We start from the raw sequence: 14,822 nt of genomic DNA, 5'->3' as shown, positions 1-14,822 counted from the left end.
TGAGGTAGGTACCACTTCCTAGATCAGGAAACTGAGGCCTAGGATCACAGATAATAAGTGGTGGGGTTGAGATCCCAATCTAGGCAGTGACACCAGAGGTCCCTGATTTCTTCACTCACTATCTTATACTATGATTCCTAAAATTAAAGTGCCCTATCCTTTTGATCACATGGGAAAGAAACAACTTATGCTAGATTGAAAAGGCATAAATTTACATATGCGGAGCAACTCATGACAAAAATGGGATTGTGAGACTGTGACCACAGGTTCTCCTATAGATAGGACCCCTAGTTGCCATGGGGACAGAGCCAGGTTCATGGACAGCTGTGGCATCACTGCCCTGGGGCAAAACTTCCTCGCAGTAATCCCCTAACATTGACCCTGCCCACACCCACGCTCTCAGTGGCTGCCAGCTGAATCCATTAAATGCCATATCTGATTGTATTCTTCCAACCCTGTGTGACACCCCCAACAGCTGCACTGCATAATAAAATCCAGGTCGCTCGGCCTGAGTCTCATGCATTGCCTTGAAAATAAAAGTGGAGGCCGGCTTTACAGGAACCAATTTGGCAGGATAGGTCACAAACCTTGATAAATGTTCATGCCTTTTGACTTTATCATTTCCCTTCTAAGAATTTTCCCCAAGGAAATGGTTGTAACTGGCAGTGATTGGAAGAAGGAGGGTGACATTTTACACAGAAAGGTGTTTATACATAGGTTTATCCGGAACAATGAACCTGGAATCATTCCTATGCTAACAATAAAGAAATGGTTAACTGAACTCTAATGTATCTGATATATCCATTCAATTGGATATTACACAACCATTCAAATGTATGTTTATGAGGAGATGAAAATAGCAATGGAAAATGCCTGGGCTACCACGTTCAGCGAAACAAGCAGGATATAAAATTATATAGACAATGTGTTCACAACTATGTGAAAACAAAAACAGAACTAACAATAAAAGGACTGAAAGGAAACGAAAAAGATGAAAAAGAACTAACTTACTCAACATATCGCTAACTGCTTTACATTCATTCTTATCTCATGTGATCTTCACGGCAAGCCTACTAAATGAGGAACGATTTTAAACCTCATTTTACCAATGAGAAAACTGAAGCTCGAAGATGATAACTAAGCTGTGCAATGGTTGCCCATAGCTAGTAAGGGGGAAAGAAGGAATCTGTATTCCTATTTTTCTGTTTCAGGGCCTGTGTCCTTATCCCCCTCCCCACACTGCTGGCAATTTTTCCCCTTCTACTTTTACTTTTTTATTTTCCAAATTACCTATATTAACCATTATTACATTAAAAAAATTTTTTTTTTCCATTTCCAAGGTAATGTGGGCTTATAACACTTGGTGTGTCTTGGTATTACTTTTTAAATGTAGAAAACAATAATGTTAGGAGAAAACTACATTGACAACAATAGACTTTCCTTCAGCTTACATTCAAACTGCTCCACAGTTTGGCTCTCTGCTGTCCTTCAGGCCACATTTCCCATCACTCCCTTTTCATAGTCATTCAGTCACAAGCTAAGTTGTCAGGTAATTTCGGAAAGACTACCTCTAGGGGCAGAGAGGAAGGCTGGACTGCTGAGGTGGAGGGTGGAAGTGCTGGGGTGAGGTGAGGGCCTCCACTGTGTAACACACACGTGGAAAGGGTGTGCCCACAGTGTTCAGGGGAAACAAACTGTCCATGGAAAAGCATCAGCTTTAAACAAAAGAAACAACAGGAGGATCTGGAGCCAGGATCTGGGCGGGAGTCCTCCCCATTTCAGGGCCTCCAGGCTGCTCTTCCAAGGAAGCCAGGATACGTTCCCTCGAACCTCTGGGCTAGAAGTGGACAGGGTGAGAAGGACCACCACCATCCACACCAACATTCTGGACCTGGCCTCTCTTGGAGAGGTCTTGGCTAGTTTGAGGGTGAGAGCAGGCTTTTGAGAAAACAAATTACTGACAGCTTGGCGGCAGCAGAGTAGTAGCAGTACAAAGTGTGAAAAGTTGCAGCAAAGATGCTCAGATTTCACTTGCTTTTCCCAACCTTTGCACATTAGAGGGCTTTCCAAGTAAGGAAGCCACAATATTGCTGGAGGAAATAAAATAAAAAGGAAGAACATTTCAACAGTGGTTCTCAGCCCTTGTGGGGCCTCAGAACCACCTGGAAGGAGAGGCTGTTTAAATGCAGATTTCCAGGCTCACCCTCAAACATTCTGATCTCATAGAGCCTGCTCAGGCCTAAGAGTCTGCATTTTAATGAGCATTTCCCCAAGTTGCTGTTGCACCCTAATCCTACCTGCTAAGAAACCCTGATTTACAGTGTCTTGCTGACCTGAAAGGATTGTCATTTGGGGGACACGTCTAATTACTTAATCTTTAAAAAAAAAAAGAAAAGAAAAAATATTGCAAAGGGTATACTGTACATGGAATGTTTTTATTATTTTTGCAAGACAAACTATATCAAAATAAAAAGTTTAAAATATATAATTACAAGAGTAATATCTGCCTATAATAAAATATTAATAGTACCACATTAGATAAAATGGACAATGGACACCCCCCTTCAGTGTCCCCACCACCACCACCAGCCCCATCCCACTCTCCAACCTTAACCACTGTGAACAGTTTGGTATATATTAGCAAACAAGTTGGACTTTTTTGTTTGTGTTTTCATTTTTTAGTAATGACGGATGCCTGCAAGAATATGATGAAAATGACACTGAAAAATTGTTGGACGAAGTGCAAATTAACACAGCCCTTCTGAAAAGCAATTTAGCAACTGATTTCAAAAACCATAGGAACATTTCTACTCATGGACCTGCCAATTCCACGCCTAGGAATCCCTCCCAAGGACACCACTCTTCTGGAATAGTATGCGATCTTTTTTTTTTCAATTTTATTGTGGTAAGAACACAACATACAATCTACCCTCTTAACAAAATTTTAAATGTATAATGCATTGTTGTTGACTATAGGTACAATGTTGGACAGCAGATCTCTAAAGCGTATCCATCTTGCTTTACTGAAACTTTATGCCCATTGATTAGGAATTCCCCATTTTCCCCTTCCCCCAGCTCCTAACGACCACCATTCCTTCCACACTTTGATTTTATGGATTTGACTCCTTTAGATACCTCATGTATGTGGAATCGTGCAGTATTTGTCTTTCTGTGATTGGCTTATTTTGCTTAGCATAATATCCTCAAGGTTCATCCATGTTGTCACATATTGCAGAATTCCCTCCTTTTATAAGGCTGACTAGTGTTCCATGGTATGTATATACCACAGTTTCTTTACCCGTTCCTCTGTCGATGGGAATTTAGGTTGTTTCCACATCTTGGCTGTTGTAAACAGTGCTGCGATGAACATAGGTGTGCTACTATTTATTCGAGATCCTGATGTCAATTCTTTGGGGTAAATACCCAGAAGTAGAATTGCTGGTCATATGGTAGTTCCATTTTTAATGTTTTGAGGAACCTTCATACTGTTTTCCATAGCGGCTGCACCATTTTGCATTCCCACCAACTGTGTGCAAGGGTTCCAATTTCTCCACATCCTCGCCAACACTTCTCTTTTTTTTTTTTTTTATAATAGCGATCCTGAAAGGTGTGAGGTAATATGTCATTATGGTTTGATTTCAGTTTCATTTTTTCATAAATCTGTTATCCTCTTTGTTCTCTTTGGAGAAATGTCTATTCAAGCTTTAGCCCGCGTTTAATCAGGTCGTTAGTTTTTATGGTTGTTGCTTTTTTTTAATATTGAGTTAAAAGAAGTATGCTATTTAAAATGAGGTCACAAAACAACAAGGAAGATAGTTATAATAATGTTAGTGAAAAAGGAAGACAGGGTATAAACATTTTACCTATCCTCTGATTACCACATTGTTTTGTTTAGATAGATAAAACAAAGGAAATAAACGTAAATTGCTAACAGTATGTTAGGGAGGTGGTATTTGAGTAAAACTTTTTCCTCTATTATTTCCTCTGTTGAGTGCTCGGGCTCAGATTTTGCAGACAGACAGACAGACAGACCTGGGTGAGAAATCCATCTCCCACTTTCCACATGTATAACCTTGAGGACTTTCTGTAACCTCCCTGAGTCTCGGCTTCCTTATGGGAAGATAGTATCCTCTAAACTTGCTTCAAGAATTAAAGTAAGAAAATGTGTGGAAACACTGGGTACTCTGTGGCCTGACACAGTAAGTAAAGCTGGTATGGCTATTATTCCATGTTCTTTATGATGGGTCACATTTCACAAATCAATACTTAAACACTGGGATTGAAAAATGGGGATTAAAATGTTGATAACCCCCCTGTTCCCCGTCAGCCCCTCTTCTAAGCCCCTGCATGGTTTAATTCTCCAAGAGATTCTGTACAAAGTACGTTACAGGGACAAGGCACCGTCCCCAGTGAACTGAAATAATGAAATGGGAATAAGATCTGCAAATTGTAAAATACCTAAAAATAGAATGCACCAGGAGTCCATTTTTACGGGATGACTCTGAAGGGACAGATTAAACAAAGGCCCAGTACCTGGCGTGTTTACATGAGGTGCAATGGTGCATTAAGTGAACACATAAAATGCAGGAGGGCGGTGGAGTGAAGATGGAATGTGGAGGGCTTGTGTGTCAGGAACATCATCATTTCTCTTGCAATGTCTGGGCCAAGGCTTCCAGGAGGAGGCAAGACTTTCGAGGGTAATGAGAATAAGAGTAATTATCTCAGGATGCCTTTCAGCCAACCAGAAGAACAATTCCTCAGATCACCTTCGTCTAATTTATGGGAAGGCCTGTCTGTTAGGCTTGGCTCCCCGTCTATCACTCTGGAGTTAATCACCAGGGTTACTCTGAGCCCATGATTGGAGCATGTCTCTTCTTTCTAAGGGACTATTGAGACATAGAAACTAAATTTTTATTATTTTATTATCATTGCCTTGATACTGTCCTCAAGCTTTCTGTTTCTAAACTACCAAAAGCACTTGTTCAAGTAAATATACAACTATATCCGGTTAAAAGTAAAAAAAAAAAAAAAAAATCCTCTTTGCATCCCCCCCATCTCACAACCCTCCCTGGAGGGAACGGCTGCTTGGATATGTACTCAAACAGAGCTTTACTTTTACCAATGTATGTGATGTAGTCACATGCGCACATACATACACTTTTTTTTTTTAAACGAAAATAAGATCACCCTCTATTCCTCTGCAACTTGAATTTTTCAGTGCATAACACGTCAAAGGCATCTGGACATGCAGACATTTGTGTGGTAGGTACGGACCCAGGGCCCAGCAGGCTTGAAACCCGGCTCCCCTACTTATTAGCTGTGTGGCCACGGGCAAATTCCTTAACATCTCTTTTCTAATGTATAAAAATATTCCCGTAACAGTAATTAAAGGATTGTTGTGAAGGTTAAATAAGTTAATATCGTAAATATTGTAAAATATAAAAATCACTTAAAATAGGGTTCAGAGTATCATACGTGTGGTATCAGCCACTGTTATTATTTACCTTGTTCTTTTCTCCAATGGCCATCCATCTAGTGTTCCATCATGTGGACGAGTCGTAATGCACTGAACCAGCCCCGCACTGAGAGACACAGAGGTGCTGTCCTCTTTTTTCTGCAGTGAGCATTTTTCAACTTGGGTCTTTGTATACATGGGCAAGCACCACTCTAGGATACTGTCCAAGGCACGGAATTGTTGCATCACAGGTCATGCTCATTTTTTATGAAAGATGTTGACAAATTTCCCTCCAAAGGCTGCACTAATTTACATCCCTGCCAGCAGTGTGTGCCCTTGCGTCTCCAGGGGTCTTCACAACCCTGGCAGCCTGCATCTGTGGCACCCTCATTTCTGCACTTACCTTCCCTAAATGAAACCTCAATCAAAACCACCACTAGTGCATTTGTTAAAGTCCCTGGGACACCTAATCCCTTTGTCTTTTCTAAAAGGAGTATGTCCCTTTTGGCTCTGACAGGCCTTCAGTTGTCTGGACAGAGCCCTGGGATGACTTTGGAAAACACAAACACACTCACTGTTCCCTAACACCCTCCAGAGCAGCTCAAGGGGAGGGGGCCCACGTGAGGCCCAGCCTCTCTGCTCTCTATCACATGGACAAAGATTTTCAATAGCAGCTGGTGTTTTCTGAATGGAGATCAGAGCCAGCATTTGTATATAAATATTATCCCAGGGCTGGAGGGAGAATAGGCTGGAAGAAGAGGCTGCATCATCCCATTGTCTTGTCACTGGGGAAGGGGCACAGGAGGAGTCCGCACCCTCATCCTTCCCGGGTTGAAAGGGGAAGCACCCCAAGCACAGGCCCACCCCATCAGGGCAGCTTGTATAATAATAAAATCAAGGTGGAATCGGGTACAGAGCTTGGCTGGAAATCTACGCTAGGCAGAGGAGAAGCAGGGCAAAGAGGTGCCCTCCATCTGTGGGGTCCAGACTGCAGGTTTGTCACCTGCTCTACATGTTTGGCGGAGTGACCATCTGCAGCCACCTGGCTCTGTAGACCATAGCTCCTGTCACATAATGGCAAGATGACCTCGGACTGACGCCCCTCAGGCCTCATCACCAAGGTTCTGCAGCACAGAGTGACTTCCGGCTTTGCTGGAGGACCTCTGGGAATTGGAGGGAGCTGTGGAGGCAGACGAGGGCGAGGGCGGGTGTTCCCACCCATGAGGGGCCTCCCAGCCTTCTTACCCAGGAATGTCAATAATTCCGAGGGTTGCCCCGGCTAAGCTTCGCAAGCTCCAGAGCCATTCATCTTTCAAACTTGTTTTTCAGGCTCACTATTTTATGGCTCAGAAACATTCACCTTTGTTCTTCCAACTGTCTCCTTGCCTCCCACCATTCCCAGGGACCCAGGTCAGGTCAGGGAGGGGAAGAGGCAGCCGAGTCTCTGGAAGAATGGATTCCGTGGATCACAGCAAATTCCAGAGATGACACCCAGAGACCCTGGCTCCTGTCCATAACGGAGGGAATAACTCAAATGATTATCTCAGGCACTCGGAAGTGAGTTAACCATCCCCTTCCGAGTCAGCTCACAGGGGAGGGTCAGCGGGAACAAAAGGAGGCTCAGAGACCCAGGGTCTCCACTGGGTCTAACAAGAGGCAGTGCGTAGTACAGGAAAGGGACTTCAGCTCACTGGGCCTCAGTTTCCTCTTCTCCGAGAGACTGGGGTAAACACCCAACACCCTGTACTTCATTAAATCTACAAAACAGATATTTGTTGAGTGTGGGCCATGTGTTCCAGACACTGGGGACACACAACAAACAGTCAGACCATGTCTGTCCTCACGGACTTGACCTTCCCAGCGAGGTGGATACTAGTCACAGTATCGTGCTAACTGCAGAGGAACCTAAGTTTATGGAGGGAATGAACACGCCAACAAGGTCGCACAGCTCCAAAGTGGGCTGCACAACTCTATCTGGAAGGACACTGCTTTTCACCACGAATACTAACCACAGCAAGCAAGGTGCACTGTGACTGACAGCACGGAGGCTTCAGAACCCTCCCAAGGCCTTGGGAGGGGGCCCGGAAAGAAACGGGGTCAGGGGTTTTTCTAAGCTTTGCCAAAGTCAAGTCTTAACCATAACTGGAAAGAGCACAGTCTCTCACCACTCCAGTTTCCCTCTGTCACTCCTGGCCTCCTGTTGTGTGATCTTAGAGTGGCCTCAGGCATTCAGGGAACGCCCAGGTGGGACACTGAGTGTGAGCCTTGCAGGATATAGTTCTGGGGCTCACAGTCACCTCCGTGCATGTTGAGTGATTGCTAACCCTCCAGGGCAGGCACAGCTCCCAGGGGTACCCCCGTACCCAAGAGCCCACCACCCAGTTCCTGAGGCCACCTCAGCAGTTGAATCACCACATGAAATGTCCTACAGTGCCCAACACTGAAGAGTGTGGTAGGGAAGGAGGAGAAAGGTTTAAAATGGACAGAGTCAGATGCCAGCCAGTAGAAGCGCTTCTACTGGGTTGGTGCAAAAGTAATTGCGGTTTTTGCAATTATTTTTAATCTTTTAAACTGCAATTACTTAAGCATCAACCTAATAATTACCAGACCCCTAATATTATAAGGGGGAGATCAGTTCCTCTAATCAAAATGGAAGTTCTCTACTGTCAGAAATATACTCGATACATACAATTATAATGGACTATTGCTTCTTTATTCATTTTTGATGGGAACAGTACAATATAGAATTTACTGAAATTCTTCTGTTTGTGGAACATGAACATACAGTAATATTACTGTGTGTGTGTGTGTGTGTGTGTGTGTGTGAATTTGCTCATTTCTGCATCTAAGCTGTCAATAATACAACACAAATGTTGATCAACCATGCTAAAGGATGAATTTCTCTTATTCTCCTTCTAGAAAGTTATTTTAGAACACTGTTATCATATGAAAATGTGATCAAAGAGAATGAGGCCAGAAAATGTAGAAATAAAAAGTATGATAGAGGTGTGTCAGGCAATTAATTAATAAAAATGTGCTGTTGTTCTCCTGGATTTTATAGCATTGGAGTCATTTGTTGGTTTTTAAAATGTGTAAATTGGAGTTCTTTCCTCCCTCTAAATAAATAATCACTTACATTCCTACATTGAATTCGTAATTCATATTATTTCTCTTTTTCTTTCTTTTTATTTTTTAAGAGGGCACAGCTCACACTGGCCCATGCGGGGATCGAACTGGCAACTTTGGTGTTATTAGTACCATGCTCTAACCAACTAAGCTAACCGGCCACCCCTGTATTATATCTCTTAAAGACATCCTTCAAAGTGTACAAGCTTCAGGCACCCATGAAACATTGACCCTCCCCCTGCAGCCACCATCTCCTGAGAAGTTATGATGTGCCAGGAACTCTGAAAAATCCATCTATGGGGGTTATCTGATTTAATCCTCAAGTAACCCACTGAGGTAAACTAAAGCTTGGAGCATTTATTCTACACAATACCTACAGCTCATTCTGCAGAGTTGTAGCAAGGGGTCAAAATCACACAGTGCCTGGAGTAGCGCCCTCTACCCAGAATGCGAACTATTATTCCAATTTGCTGTGTTTCCTCCTTGCGCCCAAGTCTCCTCATATTTAAAGCTGAAGGGATAAACAGAGACTGAAATATGTGCACATGCACAGAGGACATCGGTAAAGACACAGTGAGTTGGTAACAGTGGCTGCCTCTGTGGAGGGAAACTCGGGGTGGGAGGCAGACACACCTCTTTTGTATGTTCACATTTTTAAACAAGTTAATACATGGAAAGTATTTGGCACAGAGCCTGGCACATGGCAAATGCTCAATAAATGTTATTCTGTCATTCTTATTGTCAATTAAATAAATTAGTTTAAAAAATAAAGGGGTGGGCCCTGATGTGTCAGGTCCCTTCCCATTGGATTGGGTGTTTTCTTTATATAACAGTTCCTAGCACTTTCCAGTGCCAGGGGCTCTAGTGAACTACTGTGTTTCATACTCCCTGCATCTCTGTGAGGTTGAGTACTATTCCCATCCCATTTTACAAGTATGAAACAGAGGCACAGAGAGGTTATATAACATACCCTAGGTCACACAGCCAATGTGGCAGAGGCTGGGATGAACACCCAGGCCGGATGACTAAAAAGGCCAAATACAGATCGGCCTCACTGGACCCCCTCCTGGTCTGTTACGTGGCTGCCCCAACATTTTTTCTCCCGTGATGTGCACATCTCCAGTGAGCGTCGTGTATGGCAGTGCAGTTGCCGGGAAGCCGAGAGTGTGAGAAAGGGAAATCCTGTCACTGCAGATGTGAAGGCAGCAGGAGAGCCCCACAGGGCTTTATTAACCAGCTAGGAATTAAGAGAGAAGGGAGGCAGGGAAGGAAGAGGAAGGAAAGAAACCTGTAAAACAGCTACTCGATGTCAGACAACAGGCTCAGCTATTTCGCCCCTATCCTCCCAATACTGAGGGAGACCCTGTTCCCGTGATGCCACTTCCCAGCTGAGCAGAGGGGCTGGGAGAGTTCATAAATCTCGTCCATGGTGGGGGCCAGAAAACCAAGGCCCTGGGGCTCACTGCTCTCGGAGAACACGGCAATTCCTAGCTTTCCCTCCTCCCACTGCCCCTCCACACTTTCCTTGGTTTGTGGTCCTAAGGCAAATATTCCAACACAGCACAGCTCAACTCAGTGGCCCCATCTGTTCTACTGGGCAATCTTTGGGGATGGGAGGTCTCCTGAGTGAGCTTGCCAAAGCAGGGACCCTTCACACGGGGAGAGGTGGGTGAGTCCATGAGTTCTGCTGACCGGAAGGCCATGGACCCGGGAGCTTGGCGGCATCTTACAGGGAGAAATCCGTTTTGGAATCTCCACTCAGTCCAGGAGCACTGAGCACAGACCCTTTGAGCACTTGGGCTCTGTGGGCGCTTTGAGGACAGCCCTGAGGGGGTACACATCAGTGTCTCAGACTCCTGAGGGCTTCCAGCCACAACCACCTAATAAAAGTCTTATCACTTCATAGCTGTGTGACCTTAGTCACTTGACCTGTGTGATCACAGTTTTATCTATAAAATGAGGATTGCGAATTAACACGTTTCTCTACAATAAAGGATCACCCCTAACCTACCCTAGACTGCAGGTACCTTGATGAGAGGTATCGGTCTGACTCCTCTTGGGATTTTCTTCCAGGTACCTTCCTAACAGTTGGGTGTCTTACCCCAGAGAAAGGGCTCAGCACAGATTTGCTAATTTATGACAAAACAGTAGGGGTCATCTAGACCGGGATTCAAATCCTGTCTGCTACTAAGTTCCCATTAGGGAACCTGTCAGAGCTTGGTCATCACTCATAACTACACCGCCAGGGCCCCCAGGTTGCCAAATTCTAGGGGAGCCATTCTCACAGTGTGTTTGTGGAGCGAGGCCCACGGGAGCCCTGTTTCGAAGGGGGGTTGTAAGGGTTTGAGGCCACCGTGAGTGCAAGGTAGGCTAGCACAGGCTTGGCCCAGAGTGAAGATAAACAGCTTAGAAAGGCATAAATTGAAAGAAAACGCTAAACTAATGAACAGCAGACTAGGTCCCCAACACACTTGGAAAGCTTAAAGAATTTGCTTATACGCGAAGATAATACCACAAACTTGTGTTTTCAGGGATTCACTCCTTTTCTGGTTGTCCCAGGAAAGGTTTTATGAGCCTTGTTTTTTGGGTTTGAGTGTGTGTGTGTGTGTGTGTGTGTTTCAATGTGAATATAGAAATGGTTCCATTAGCAAATATATATGAATTTCCCCCCAAACAGTCTATTCACATAAATGAATCTTAATCTTCACTTTATATTGATAAGCGGCAGACCTGACATAAACAATGTTTTTTTCTTCTTTCAAAACTGTCTTGTCAGTCTAAGAATTCAATGCTGTTTGCAAAGCCCTCTTAAAGGACTCATGTCTTTTTCTATCGTGAAAGAAAACTGCAGTGACCACTGCCTAGACTCGAAAAAGGTGTTTCTAGCAGCACTGCACTTCTCTGGGCAGAGATCTGAGTGGCCTCTTTCAAGTCTTGAAGATTTAAGGGATGAACTTCAGCCACCATCTCCCTCCTGGCTAAGAAGACCAAAAAATGAAAATAAAAACCCACCTCCTACAGGGGAAGTTTTTAGGAGACAAGTTCTGGTTTTCTTTGCCAACTATGCTGCCCTTCTTTAGAAAGGGCTCGTTCACGTGGGTCTAGCCCAGCTGTGACATCTGTATGTGATCTGCATTGGCACACACAGGTTTACTTGGGGAGCACCCTCGTGTGTCAGGAAGAAAAGTGGTCTGGATGAGATGAACCAGAGGGGGAGACACAAGCATTAGGTTGACGGAAAAGAAAAACGCCAGGAAGCAGAAGTCAGACACTGTTCTTCATCTTGCCACTTCAAAGCCCGGCTCTGGCCAGTCAGTCTCTTGACCTCCCCAAGACTCAGTTTCCTTATCTGTCAAGTGGGGATAAAAATTCCTCTTCTGTCTACCTCAAGAGGATTGATCCTCCCCTGCCACCGTCACCCACCCTCATTCACACAGCGGAAATAATAGCCAGGTAGTGTTGGGCTGCAACTCAATGTGTAATGTAAAAACCAGTGAGGGGGGGGCGGGGTAGCAGCTCTGTATGCTCCTCTCAGCTGCAGCGTGCTTCTGCTTCCGACAAGCCAGACCTTCAACCCTCCCATGCTGCTCAGCAGTCCGTAGCCAATGACCTTGGCCACAAATGCCCCAAAGGAGAAAAATGGTTACACAACGATGGTTTTGGGAATCTTATGTCCCCATTTTAAACAATAATTGGGAGGACTATAGAGGAACATGGGGAAATGTCTATAACATAGTACTAGTGAAAAACAGTCACAAAAATCTTATCTATCACTAAGTTTGAGGTCTGCTCTTGGGACAATTGATACACAAATCAGAAAGATATGGAGCTTCTGTGACTTGCCCCCGTCCCCCAAGCCCATGCAACTCTTCAGCCCCACCTGTTATCTGTTTTCGTAATGAAATCTTCTACATCCAGTGGAGGCAAGGAGTGACAAAGAAGGAAGGCAGGAGGATGAAGGGCAGATTCATAATTGGAGAACGTAACAATTAACCTTTTGGATAAATGCTCAGAAGCGCTGTTTTTTGCACCTTCGTCCCAGAACCCTTAGACAACCACAGGCCGTCCAGTGTGTCAGCCACCCTCACAAGTGCGTCTAGCCAATGGGTTCCCGCAGCCTGGGTTGAGGAACCAGGCTCCTGCAGGACACCTTGCAGCAGGCGTGATGTGTTCAGAGGCCAATGACTGAGGTGGCACTTGATTTGTTCCTGCACAGTTATCAGTGGAGAAAGGCTCAATTATTTTTCATTACATGGAGTCGACAGAGACAGGCAGAATAGAGGGTCTGAGCCAAAGAAGCAAACGTGAAGGTGAGCAGGAGAGGACACCGAGGAGGGACCCTCCCAGGTGCCACACCTACTGAGCCATGATGCCAGGGAGGGTGACAAGGATGGAAAGACATGGGATGCTTGTCTGGTCCTGCTCTGCTGGTCCCAGCACAAGCTCCTAGCCAGCTAAGAGGGCACCTGCTGTGTGACTGACTAACCGCCTCAGGTGGACAGAGCTTATCAAGACCTTTTCCTCTCCAACAACAGCTCACAGTGCTAAGAGCTCCCACTGCCAGGCACTGTCCTCAAAACTCAGCGCCTACCATCTTCTTTCACTTTCCCAGCAACCTGTGAGTCAGGTACTGTTACTATCCCATTTAACTGCAGCGGTCCAGAACGAGTCACCCCAACATGTGCCTTGGTGATAGGCAGATGGTCTTGAGCTACAGGCAACTGAGACGCTGCAGGCTAAATAAAGAACAACTTTTGTCCCCCTTAACTACCTGGAAGAATTTGACTAAGGGGCCTTGCCCTTAATAAGAGATTATCAGAAATAACCTTTTATTTTTGACCTATCTATAGGGCAGGGCACAATTACTAAACATCTGTTCTTCTTACTGTCCTGCAATGAAGCCCCAAGGTGATCCTTGGCTTAGAATGTCATATATACCTCATTTTCCCTTTGTGTTTTTGAATCCTTCATGTACTCGTATGTGGGGTCTCTGACTTTCTCATGTAGCGTGGTCCCCATTATTAGACCAGCCGAAAGAATCTTCAGGGCAGAGGAAAGTTTTTTCATCCCCCACATTACAAATGAGAAAACTGAGGCTCACAGGTTATTGTACTACTTGCCCAAGCTGGTAAGTGGCAGAACCACCAAACCCAGATCTGTCTGAGCCCAGAGCCCAAGCTCTCAACCACTATATACCTTCTCTCTTTTCTTCTCCTTTCTGTTTCCTCCGTTTATGCCAAAGGCTTTCTACTATCTTCTCCCTCACCCCAAATCAGATCCTGAATCTCCCAGGGGGCTGGGGGCTATTCTGGAAGCTGACCTTGGGAAAATAAGGCCCCTCAGGTGGAAGAGTTACTGTTTCTGAGACTTCTCAAGAACAGGAAACTTCCCGGGCTGCCTGCAATAAATCCAAGCCTTCCTTCCTTTGTGATTTCACCCCGGGAGCAACACTCCAGGATGACTCATCTTTAGACCGGCAGGAGATCTCCTCTGGAGACTGGAGGTGACCTTGGCCAGGCACTCACATCCTGTGCCTGGTTTCCCATTTGTCAAGCGGGCAGCCCTGGCCTCCCTGCCAGGCTTGTTGTGGAATACAACAAAAGAGTGAACACAGATCATGTTGAAAATAATTTTTAAAAGAGAATGCAAAGTACTGACAATCCTCTAACTCCCACCTACGTCCCACATACCAAACCATTATCTAAATCCTCTCCAATCTTAATTCTGGCTTCAAGAGTTCACCTGTACTCCTGCCTTCTCCTTGGTGTGTGGGCAAACTGTGATTACTGGGGAAAGGAAAGGGGACATGGATAATAATGCTTTTTTCTCCATCTGTAATTATGAGTAGTCAGTCCTTCAGCTTCCCATCACCCTATTCTAAGCATGTAATACTAATAACAGCTAACATTCATGGAGCCCTAATGAGACATGTATTTTATATATTTTTTCCTTATCTAATCCCTTTACAAGTGTCTATAACTAGCCCCATTTCACAGATGAGAAAAATAAGATTCAGACCAGGTGATAACAGAAACTTAAAGGTCACACAGCTAGTAGGTATCAAAGGCCCGATTCCAAATCAGATCCGTCAGTCACCACACTAGTGCCTTCACTGACTTCATTTTAAAACAAGCCCCAGTACTCTCTTGCCACCTTCCCCACTGCATTTTTCTCCATAGTTCTCATGCTCTTTAGCAATCAATTTACTGCCCTACCCCTCCCCCATCCAGGTAGCCTGTAA

Source organism: Rhinolophus hipposideros (genome assembly GCF_964194185.1).
Source record: "Rhinolophus hipposideros genome assembly, chromosome: 23".
Lineage (NCBI taxonomy): Eukaryota > Metazoa > Chordata > Mammalia > Chiroptera > Rhinolophidae > Rhinolophus > Rhinolophus hipposideros.
This window is presented reverse-complemented; position numbering follows the sequence as displayed.